This window comes from Helianthus annuus, chromosome 10 (assembly GCF_002127325.2).
Source record: "Helianthus annuus cultivar XRQ/B chromosome 10, HanXRQr2.0-SUNRISE, whole genome shotgun sequence".
NCBI lineage: Eukaryota > Viridiplantae > Streptophyta > Magnoliopsida > Asterales > Asteraceae > Helianthus > Helianthus annuus.
The window spans coordinates 70,623,067-70,636,078 of record NC_035442.2 but is presented as its reverse complement, the minus strand read 5'-3'; positions in this window follow the sequence as shown (position 1 = coordinate 70,636,078).

Sequence of the window (13,012 nt, the reverse complement as noted above, 5' to 3'; positions counted from 1 at the left end):
CCTTGGCGGTCTAATTAAAGAGATCATTTATCGATCTAATTAAAAAGACCCTATGGCAGTCTAGCCACACTCATCACAGGTTTGATTTTCTTCCCCTGCACATTATGAAATGAACTGTGCGGACTGTGCAAGGAATTACAGAATTATGGAGGCCTACATAATTATGGAACTTAGTGCACAGAAACCACGGGAAGTTTTGTCATGTGTCTAGAGTTGACCTTTTTCATTTCCGTTTCTGAGGAAGCAACCGTTGAAAATGACTCCGTCTGTTCATTTTCGTTTCTGAAGATTGTCCGTTGAGGAAATGAATCTCCGTTTGTTTATTCCTTTTCATTTCCGTTTCTGATGAAACACCCGTTGAAAATGACTCCGTCCGTTCATTTTCGTTTCTAAAGATTGTCCGTTGAGGAAATGAATATCCGTTTAATTATCCTTTTCATTTCCGTTTATGAGGAAGCAACCGTTGAAGATGACTCCGTCTGTTTATTTTCGTTTCTGAAGATTATCCGTAAAGGAACTGAATATCCGTTTGTTTATTCCTTTTCATTTCTGTTTCTAAGGAAGAACCCGTTGAAGATGACTCCATCCGTACATTTTTGTTTCTGAAGATTGTCCGTTGAGGAAATGAATATTCGTTTGTTTATCCTTTTCATTTCCGTTTCTGATGAAGCACCCGTTGAAAATGATTCCGTCTGTTCATTTTTCGTTTCTGAGGATTGTCTGTTGAAGAAATGAATCTTCGTTTGTTTATTCCTTCATTTCCGTTTCTGAAGAATACTCGTTGAGGAAAATGACTCCGTCCGTTCATTTTCATTTCTGAAGCATGCCCGTTAAGGAAATGACAGGATTATGCCTTGCATATCTCTGGTGGTTATTTCACACAATGTCACAGACAGACTCCTACGAATAAATTTCGGGACGAAATTTCCTAAAGTAGGGGAGACTGTGACACCTGTGTCACTGTGACCATCAAACAAATACCAAACCAATGAAATGTTGTGTTCCTTACTTGGGATTTGTATAAATATGTGTATCGTTTGCACATATCAATTCTTGTTCGATTTCGGGCTTTAAATCGCTTTTTGGAAGGTTATACGCGATCTGATGCGTAAATATAACCAGTTTAATGCAACAAACACTCCGGAATAGTGACATAGGCTTAACATACCTTAAATAACCTTTACATAATCCCAACTAGACCTTATTGGCCTATAATAATCCCAACTAGACCTTATTGGCCATTAATAATCCCACCTCAGAATATTCCCCCCACCAGTCCCACCTTTCACATATTTTTCCTACAATGGTCCCCCGTTAAAAAAACTTAACGGAGTTATGCTTTTTTCCAAATCACAAACAGATTTTTTAGGGCTTTTGATTAGAACGACGATACGAGTCCATTCATGTAAAACTTGCCTCGAAACGGTGCTCCAAACAATGAAAACGACGCTTCAATTCGGGTGTTTAAATTTTCAATTAACCAAAATCAAGTGACTTGGAGTACCATTTCGAAGTAAGTTTTACATCAATGGACTCGTATCATCGTTCTGATCAAAAGCCCTAAAAAATCTGTTTGTAATTTGGAAAAAAGCTTAACTCCGTTAAGTTTTTTTAACGGGGGACCATTGTAGGAAAAATAGGTGAAAGGTGGGACTGGTGTGGGGAATATTCTGAGGTGGGATTATTAATGGCCAATAAGGTACAGGTGGGATTATTACAGGCCAATTCCCCACTTAGAAATAAGTTTTGGAAGGTTTGGTATGCCGAAATCAAGTTTATTCGCTTATAGGGACTAAATTCGACAAACAACGAAAGTATGCCAATTTGTACTGTAACGGACATTCTGGAACTTGATCATAAGTTAAACATGCCCTAAATATCCTTTACATAGCTTAGAAATAGTGTAGGACCGGTTTTTAGACCGTTCGATTGCGTAACGAACGTTTCACGTGCGGAATCCGTGAACGTACGTGACCGAACACACAATAACGTACTACTAACGAGAATCTATTGAAAGATGTGACAATTCCGGCACAAGATTCACGTTTACAACAGTTTCTCTCTCTATACTTTCTCTCTCTAGAAGTCTTCCTCCAAATCTTCTTTTTCACCAAAATCTAATCTAACTAATGACATAATCCCCTATTTATAGGTCAAGGCATTTTAATGAAAGTTCTCATTAATTACAAGTTTGCCACCTTGCCTTTTAACTAGATATGACATTTACAAAGTCTTGGTTTCTTCGGTTTCTTGCTACTGCTTAGATTGACGAAGGCGATAGACATTCGTGTACTAACAATCTCCCCCTTGGATATTGCCGTAGTCAATCTCGTAGTGAAACTCGTAGCGACTTGACTTTCTCTCTCTCTAAAACTCGAACGAAGATGTAGTCGACAGACAACTGCACTAACAAACTCCCCCTTGAATGTTGACGGAATCTTTAGCGAGAGTCTTCAACTACTCTAGCTCGAACAGAATCCCGACGGATCTGTCTTCAGCTTCCGTTGCTCTCTTTCTTCAGGCTCCCCCTTTCGTCAAGCTTCCGTGCTTTTGGGATCGACACCTGGCTTTGCGTATCAACAGATTAAGAAACCTGCACATCTCAACCTCTCTATTACAAACCAATAAAGTTGTGATTCAACTTAATGAATCAACTAAACATTTGAGAATTTTCACATTTAAAACTTTTCAAAATTTGAAACATTCCAATTTCTAATTCAACTTAATGAATCATCTTAAACATTTCAAACCAATTAACCAACCAGTCTGTTCATCATGTTTAGCCTTTGAGATTTTGAATGTCAGTTTTCACCATCAGTTGTCGAAAGTCTTTTTGGATTTTTCAAAATAAGAAACATAAATGCAACAGCAGAAATTAAATGCAGAAATGAAATATATACAAACATATTTTTGTGAGTTTGTGTAAGAGGATCATATCGGTTTTTGAGACACATCACAAGCACCGTTCAGCTTCTAATCGTTTTAAGTTTTAAACGATTCACGTTGATTGACGATATTGTTGTCCACTTAAGTTTTCATACAACTTTCAATCTATTCAGGATACTATTTAAGTGTTTTATGAACTTAGTTCGATTCATGTGTCCCACCTCTTGAATATACTCCCGTATCCAGAATCCCAACATTCAGTCTTACAGGCAAGAATACTACAATGATATCTGTACATAAATTAGGGGTTAAATGCGAAAACTGAGGGATCTCAGGTCAGAACTGCCGTTCAGTAGAGAGATATCAGATTTGACTTAGCAATGTGTCCCCTTTAGAGGATCTTTTCAGCTACAACAGATGAATATCAATTTTATTGTCTAATCAGCTGAGGGCTTTATGCTATGTTTCAAGCATTTTGGATAAAGTATTAGCCAAGACTAGGTCAGAACTACCGTTCAGCAGAAGTCCCGGAATAATATCCCAGACATCATAGAGTATAAACACCTAGTATATCAGAATACGAGACCTTTCAAACGAGATTTCAGGGGTTACCTATATATCCAAGTAGTGTTCCCCACGAATTTCACAAGTTTGAAATTTTAGGTTTATATCCCGAATAAATCTACTAAATGTACAAAAACCTATCGTCACATCATCAGTGAGACCGTTTATTACATTTGACATTACATTTCTTTAGCGTGATGTGATAGTCCACTGATTTACTATCATTTCCTCTTTTTTCACAACAAACTCATTTTTAATTTTTCTACTAAATGACATTTTCAAATTTTCTAATTTTTTTTAAAATTTTACTCCCCCTAAAATCAAAATATGTTTCAATTTTGATTTTCTGGGAAAATTTGAAACAAACTATACAAACTTGACAACTTGATGAGAATCACTTCAATTCTCCATCCACCTGGCATAAACAATCAGAACTCTCCCTCATAACAAACTATTTTCCCATTATGATTTCAAAACACTTAAGTTTGTTTTAATCAAAATGGTTTTTCCGGAAAATTAGTTTTGTGTGTCATTCATAAACTCGGGGTTTCATCACCTTGTTTTTCAAATTATCACTTGTAGGAAAGATGAATCAAGTACAACTTAATGTCCTTAATTTATCTTTTGAAAGTCGAAATATCACCGAAGTGAATTTCTCAAGAAAGATGCCGATTCCTACTCCCCAATTACCAACCTGGGAGTTCCGGCAAGTCAGGTTTTTCATTTGAACAGTTTCACCCAAGCCTGACTGTCCTTGGGTGATTTTGAATTTTTGTTCAACAATGGTGGAAAGTTTGCATCATCCATTGTTAAACCTGAATTCTCAGTTTTTACCTCAATAACTGGCTCTTCTGGTTTTGACGAACCAGAATCATTGCCTGAATGTGGTTTGTCTGACTTTAATGAGTCAGATTCATCACCGACATGTGGCTCCTTTGTTTCCGAAGAAACAGATTCATCGCCACAAAATTTTACCTTCTTCTTTAGCTCCTCTTTTGTCCTCAGATTTGCATCTGACGAATTCGGTTTACTTGACTCTGGTGTCGAGTGAAACGATTCATCAACACTCTTATTCAATTTGTTCGGTGTACCCGAGGACAAAATCTTCTCCAGATATTCTCTGGCCTTCTTCCTCTTCTTTCGCAGTTTGTCTTTCTGCCCTTGAGAAAGCTTCACTTTCTTTTCTTGAACTTTAGGTTCTTGAACCTTCTGTTCTTTGACTTTCTGGTCTGAAACTCTCAGTTCCTTGGGCTTGACAGTGACTGGTTTCTTTGCCAATTTCTGAGAATTAACCCTCAATCTTTCACTTGATTTCCTTGGGCAATCCCTGGCAATGTGTCCTTTTATTTGACAATTATAGCATCTTCTTGTCTCAAATCTTTGTCTCTGGCAGTTAACAGCAATGTGTCCTTGATAACCACATTTGTAGCACACTCTGTTATCGTACCAATCACCATCTTCATACCAAACGCTCAGATCAAAGCATTGTTTGGCTTGGTGATACTCTTTCCTCTTCTTGATTGTTGGATTTGACTTTTGAGCACTGTGGTCAAACCTGCACCACTTATTACCAACTTTTTGTGAGTTTTGATTTTCCAATTTTTGTGGTTTTTTATCACGATTGGATGATCGAACTGATGAGCTTTTATTATCTTTTTGAACAGTTTTCAAAATTTTACCTTTTTGTTTTTGTTCTACACTCTTCTTAACAGGTTTCTGCTTTGAGCATTCACCTATTTCAGTAGATTGCAAAACAGTATTTTTGAATTTTTCTTTTAATTCTAAAAACAATTTTTGTTTTTCAATTTTTTCATTTTCATCATCAGATTTCTCATCACAATCTTCAACTTTGACATTGTCAAAGTTTGTGACATCGTCACTTATTGGAACAGAATTGATCGGTTTTGGACATGGAATATTCACATACGCTGAAGAAGTCACAAAACCTTTCAATTTATTTTCAAGCTCATTGATTTTCATTCGAGCTTGCTCTCCTTCTTTTTCAAGTTGAATAATCTTCTGAAGATGAGAATTTATCATTTTTTGCTTTTCGACGTTATTTTTACTAAACACATCTCTCCCATCTTCTAGAATTTTTATTTGACTTTGAAAATCTTTTTCAATTTTTACTTTATCAATTTCTAAAGTTTTTATTTGATTTTTCAAAACATTTTTTGAATTTTTAAGATTTTTGTTTTCTAATGTCAAACTCTCTAAATCCCTCAAGAGTTTGGCATTTTTAGATTTCAGATCTTCACAATTTGAGCACTTCTCTATCATCCTTTCAGCTTCAGCTTTCTTCTCCACCTTGATAGCTGAAATTTCTTTAACCTGCTCCTCTTCCTCTCGAACATTTTCCTCAGATTTGAATTCTACTTTATCAGTTGCTGCTTTATTCTTTCGGAGTTCAAGTTCTCGTTCTTCAATCTTCTCGATAAAGAAGCTCAAATTCACGTCTAAGTATATCTTCTTCAAATCTGACAAATACGTTCTCCACTCATCACCCGGTAAAGCATTTGCTAACTTGTTAACCCATTCCTCATTAGTCTTGGTAATCTTTAATCTTTTCAGCTCCCAATACAACTCGACATACCTTTTGATCAACTCATCAGTTGATTCCCCATTGATACCTGAAAAATTATTGAACTTGTTCAGTGCAATATAAATTTCAGAATCCATCTCCGGTATCAAAAGATTCACAATGAAGAATCCTCAATCAATAATAAAATTCGGACAAACAAACGACTATTCGATTGAATATCAAAGATTAGGCAACAACAAATCGAGTGAGAAGACAAATCACCTTGGATTACCTGCAAACACACAAGTAAACGATCAAATCAAAACAAATTGACTAAGTAACAATGTGTTGATGAATCCAATCTAAGACTCGTTGTCGAAGATTCGTGAAAACGTTCTAATAAATGCACACTTTAACAATAATTGGGCCGAAATCTGTTAACACTTTTGATTGATTCAATTTTATTATTTGGCCAATATCCAACAACGACAATATGGGCAGCACTTTTTGTCAACAACAACAACTATTTATCACATGTGCAATTAAACAAAATTGAGCGGTGCAATTATATTCAAAGCACATTGATTGGGCCTCTATTTTGACAAATCATTAAATGGGCGGCACATTTAAATGTTCACATGCAGATAATATCAACTTTCAACAAATGGGCGGTGATATAAAAAGATTAAACGATGATTGGGCCAATTTCTTTTAATGGCAGTGAACAAGTGGGTCGGTGACTTTGTGCTACACAATTGCACAACAACAATTTAACTGGCGGTGCTTTAGGCCTGCACAATTAGTGGGTCGGTGATATGTCTTACATGTTCACTTGTTGATTGGGTCACAATATGGGTTATTTAAATCAACAACCACGTAACAACCTGCCACAATCTTACTGATTTTGCCAATTACTTTTAATGTGCGGCACTCTTTGATTGGGTTGAAGTGGGCGGTGAAACAAAGGACTTCACATGCAGACACCGACAACAACCTGTAATGATCAGAACATCATGTGAAGACGATGACAAAAGAGCGAACCACTTTGGAACCTTATAAGCGGACCTAAATGTTCTAAAAGCGGACCAAAATATTACTTATCAGCGAACCAGAACGTGATTTATCAGCGGACCAGAATATTACTTATCAGCGAACCTGATGATGTCACTGTCAGCGAACCTGCAAATTTAGACGCGAATCCGACCCGAAAAACCTCGATTTCTCCTAAACGACTTGGAGTTTCAATCTGAAACTTGATAGGGTTGTAATTCAATGTTGTTCGCACAATATATCAAAAATTCAGACGAATCGGACCGTGAAATCACGTTCAATTTGACGAATTTCTGTAAAAACCATGAGAAATAGGTAGAAGATGAAGAAATTGATGAAATCGGATCTGAATCGGCTCTGAAATCGCTGAAATTTGGTACGAAAACGATGTGTTTGATCGTGCAATCGAGCTCCTAGCTCTGATACCAATTGTAGGACCGTTTTGAGACCTGACGAGTCATTCAGAAGAGTGCTTAGACAGAATCAGAGGCGGAATTCATTGATTCGGTCTTTGTAAAGCTTGATTTCACTACTTAACATCTCCTTTATTGATAATCTGACAAATATACAAGATTCGGAGACAAACGGGCAAGGCTTCGCCGTTTCATACACACAAACTGTTCCTAGATCTGCTCCAAGTGACCCCCTATATATAGACACTATGGTTCGCTTATATGGACATGTCCATATAAGCGGACCACTCATCATGTCACAAAAGCGAACCACCTAAGTGACATATGAGCGAACCTATGTATAAAGTGACTAATAAGCGGACCACTCTATATACCCTATAAGCGAACCTACCAAATACACATAAGCGAAACATACCTTTTATTGCTTTAAAAGCGGACCTGCTGAGATCCTATAAGCAGATCTACATATGTAAGTATCTAAGAGCGGACCTAATATGTAACTATGAGCGGACCTAAGATGGTATCTAGGAGTGGACCTATAAGGTGACTCATGAGCGGACCTGAATTACATGTCTGCAAAAGCGGTCCTAACCTAAAACCTATCAAAACTGCACAAACCCTAAAATTGATTCACTAATCAAGATCTACACTTAATTCCGAGACTAGGGTTGTCTTTGATTTCTACAAAACATGCCTAATGCACCCTAGATCTGAAACTGAATCCACCCATTACCGACAACACACATCAAACACTCAAATTACAGCAAATAAAGCATATCATCACACTATATGACATCAGACGACACAGATTCAGTGTTCAATTCAAATAAATATGACATATAAAGCTCAAAAACACGAACCATTCATACAAATCTACCGACTGACATGATTTTAACTCAAAAGAGATAAAATTGAAAGAGGACTTACCTTGCCCATGGTATAATTAGTGGAAATCTATCAAGAATATGTGAAAACAGGGGCAAATCGATGAGAAATCGTGAAAAGTAAGTGGATCGCTCGTAGACACCTCAGAGAAAACGATGGATAAGCGGACCAGATAATGACACGAAAAGCGGACCCCTATTCCTTTTATATGGGGGTCTGGTCCGCTTATTTGACACCATCCATACGAGCGGACCAATAAGCTACTTTGACAGAAAAGCGAACCTCATGTTGCCATAAAAGCGAACCTATCTTTAATGTTTCAAAAATTCATTTTTTATTCATTTTTTTAACTTTTTTGATTTAACACGCTGACACCCAGCTGACCAAGTCCAAGTCAATGACCCTGGTCAACTGTTTGACCTGCCAAGTCCAAATTAATGGCCTTGGATGATCAGATTTATGAAGTACACTGTTGTTTCATTTCAAAAACAGTTCAAATTAATGAACTTTTCAACATTTCAAACAATTGCACATTTTATCTTTCAAACACCATACCAGATCTTTGTTTGCAATCAACAGCTTACCCAACCCTCATCAGACACTGACATAATCTGCACGCAGGTTTTGATCTTCCAATTCCCAGTATCAGTTGTCGAAAATAAAATGAGAAAAGAAAATCTTTTTGGGATTTTATCTGTACAAACTGAAATATATACACACACTATTTTTTCGAGCGTGTTAGGGGATCATATCAGCTGCCGACAGAACACAAGTACCGTTAAGCTGATATTACATTTTAAGCATTAAACAGTTCGCGTAGATTGCTGATATATTGATCCACTTAAATTCTCGCAAAACTTTCAATCTATTCGGGATACGTGATTAATGTTTTAAAGACTTAAACGTTAACATGTGTTCCCACCTCAGTATATACTCCCGTATCCGGATCCCAGTATTCAGTCTTACAGGTGAATATACCACAGCTGATATCTGTTGGGGGTAGATGCGAAACCGTGAGAGCTCAGGTCAGAACTTCCGTTCAGCAGAGATATGACGGTTCGACTTTAGGTGGGTCCCCTTTAGAGGATCTTTTATGTTTCAACAGCAGCGACAATCAATTTTATTGTTTCATCAGCATGCTGAGGGTGAAGCTTATGTTTCAAAGCTTTTTACGAAAAGTATTATCCTGGGACTAGGTCAGTATTTCCATACAGCAGAAGTCCCGGGATAATACCCCAGATATCACTGAGCATAAAGACCTAGTATCTCAGAATATGGGACCTTTCAAACAGGATTTCAAGGGTTACCTATATATCCTGGAGGTGTTCCCCACGAAAACGCAAGTTAAATTTAGATTTATATCCCAAACTGATCTACTAATTCTGTAAGAACCTACCGGCACATCTTTAGCGAGACTGCTTAATTGCATTTTTACATTACAATTCTTTAGCGTACTGCGTTCGTCTAGCTGGTGTACTATCATTTCTCCTATACTACACAACTCTTTTTGAATTTTTTTTAATGTTTTTGGATTTTTATGATTTTATCATGTTTTCGTATTTTTCTGCGAATTTCTCCCCCTAAAATTAAAACATATTTTTGTGTTTTTGTTTTTATCGAAAAGCAGGAAATACAACTGTACAAAAGAAAATGACAACACGACACGGTTCATGTCAGATCGCCGCCCAGCTCGGCTTCACATTCGATTACCCTCCCAGATTGCAGATTTTTCATCCCATTTAACCTTAAAAGATAATAAAATCTCTTTTTATCAAACGGTTTTGTGTAAAAATCAGCTTTCTGATCATCGGTGCCCACATGTTCAATCCGTATTAATTTCTTTTCGTGACAATCTCGAATAAAATGGTGACGGATTTCAATGTGTTTTGTTTTCGAATGGTGAACCGGATTTTTAGTAACATTTATGGCCGCTTCATTGTCCACAAATATCGGCGTATCCAAGAATTGCAGACCGAAGTCGCGCATCTGTTGTTGGATCCAGAGGATCTGCGAGCAACAGCTAGAGGCTGAGACGTACTCAGCCTCACACGTGGAGAGCGCAACTGCAGTTTGCTTCTTGAACTGCTAGGTAACGAGCCGAGTTTCGAAGAACTGGCACCCAGCAGTGGTGGACTTTGCATTCTGCTTACAGTTACCGAAATCTGAATCAGCGAAACCGGATAAAGTAAAGTCACCCAAACGAGGGTACCACAAGCCGATGCTTGGGCAACCCTTCAAATACCGTAAGATGCGTTTGACGATCGTCAGGTGCGACTGCTTCGGGTTCGACTGATATCGTGCATAGAGACATGTCGGGTACATGATGTCGGGACGGGAGGCTGTAAGATACATCAACGAGCCAATGATAGATCGGTATAACATTTCATCCATCTTCACTCCCTATTCATCCGGACAAATACCATGGTTCTGTGCGAGGGGGGTTGATGCAGGAGTGCAATCTGTCATGTCAAACTTGTCTAGCACGTCCTTTACATACTTTGTCTGATGAATGAAGATTCCATCAGGCATCTGTTCAACTTGTAACCCGAGGAAGAACTTCATCTCCCCCATAGAACTCATCTCAAATTTCTTCTTCATAACAACTTCGAACTCTTTGCACAAATTGTCGTTGGTGGAACCGAAAATGATATCATCGACGTATATCTGCACGATCAGTAAGTGGCCTGCTTCTTCTTTTGTGAACAGAGTGCTGTCTACTGTGCCTCTCGTGAACCCGTTGTCCAGCAAGTAGGTGGAAAGCGTCTCGTACCAGGCTCTCGGGGCCTGGTGTAATCTGTAAAGAGCTTTATCCAGTAGAAACACTTTGTCTTTGTGTTGTGGGTCTGTGAACCCCGGCGGTTGCCCCACATACACTTCTTCTCGAATTTTGCCATACAGAAAAGCGGATTTAACATCGAGTTGATAGACTTTGAAATCTTTCCAAGATGCAAAGGCTAGAAAGATGCGAATTGCTTCAAGCCTTGCAACCGGCGCGTAAACCTCATCAAAGTCTATTCCCTCCTGCTGGCTGAAGCCTTGGACCACTAGTCGTGCTTTGTTCCTCACCACGACTCCTCTATCGTCTCGTCAAAGGTAGGAGCGGGTTCCTCCTCTGAGTCGTCAGAAACGTCAAATGACGGAGCTGGTTCATCTGGCGGTTCATGAATAGTTCCACTTGGTCCAGCTTCATCATCGTGAGTACCCACGGTGGGTATAGGAACATCTAGCGGTCTAGATTCTGGCTCTTGCGACTGACTTTGCTAATACAGGTACATAAGAGCAAGTTCCTCATCACTCGGCTCGGACGGCAAATGAAACGATTCCCAGAGCTTGTCGTAGTCGAACAGGAATCTTTGTCCGGGAAGTTGTTGCGATGGCGTGTGCTTCTGACAATCCACATGATGGACCTGAATCACCTTCCCCAGACATGGTACAAACACCCTTTTTAGCGGGCTGGCATAACCTACGAAGAACCTTCATTCGCTTTTGCTCCGAATTTACCATCAATATCTATGAAAGTACACGGAGAGCCAAAAGGTTCTAGGAACTCAAGATTTGGCTTGTAATGGTGCAGCAGCTCAAAACACGTCTTTTTATATTTCTTCACGGTGAGAACTCAGTTTAAAGTATAGCATGCCGCTGAAACTGCTTCACTCCAGAAGTAAATCGGAAGCTTGGAATCGGCCAACATTGTACGTGCAGTCTCGATCAGGGTCCTGTTCTTTCGTTCAGCTACGCCGTTCTGTTGTGGTGTGTACGGCGCACTGAATTCATGTAGTATCCCCTTCTCGTTGCAGAACTCGTACATTTTATTATTCTTGAACTACGTTCCGTTGTCGCTCCGAATTCTCCGGATTGGCAGCTTATACACCGTTTCCATCTTCTTGAATAATACCATCAAAGTATCGAACGTTTCATCCTTTTTCTCCAATTAAGCAACCCACGAAAACCTTGAATAATCATCTGTCACCACCAAACAGTAAGAATCCCCACTGATACTTTTGACGTTGACAGGCCCGAAGAGATCCATATGCAATCTCTCGTGAGGTAACCTGATAGTGTTGAGCATCTTTGGCGGATGTGACTTTCGTACCTGTTTACCCTTCTTACAAGCAATACAATCATCAGGCAGATGAAAATTCTTAACATTCATACCTTCTACTAAATCGTTATGCACAAGAAAATTCATTTTACGTACATGAATATGTCCCATTTTTCTGTGCCACATTACCGATTCTTTTTCAGTAGCTTTTGATTTTGTAACAAAACATTGTTTTTGAGGAGTTGTTGGCGTTGCAGCACTCATATCTAGAATATAAAGATTCTTAATCCTCGGAGCGCGCAACAGCACCAACTCATCAGGGATTTTAAACCCTGGCTTTAAAACCAAACACTCTGATTTTGTAAAATGAATGCTAAAATCCTTCTCACAGATTTGTGATATACTCAACAAGTTGTTTGTCAACTCTATAATGTAGTTCACTTTGTCAAAAGATATCACGCCGTTGGTAAGCTTTCCCTGGCCGACAATTCTGCCACCTTGGTTTCCAGCAAACCCCACGTAGCTTCCATTTATCGCCTTGACATCATATAAGAGAGCTAATGACCCAGTCATGTGGCGTGATGCTCCACTGTCCATTATCCACCTCGAAAGAACAGACTTGGGCAGCCCCTGCAACCAACACACAAACAC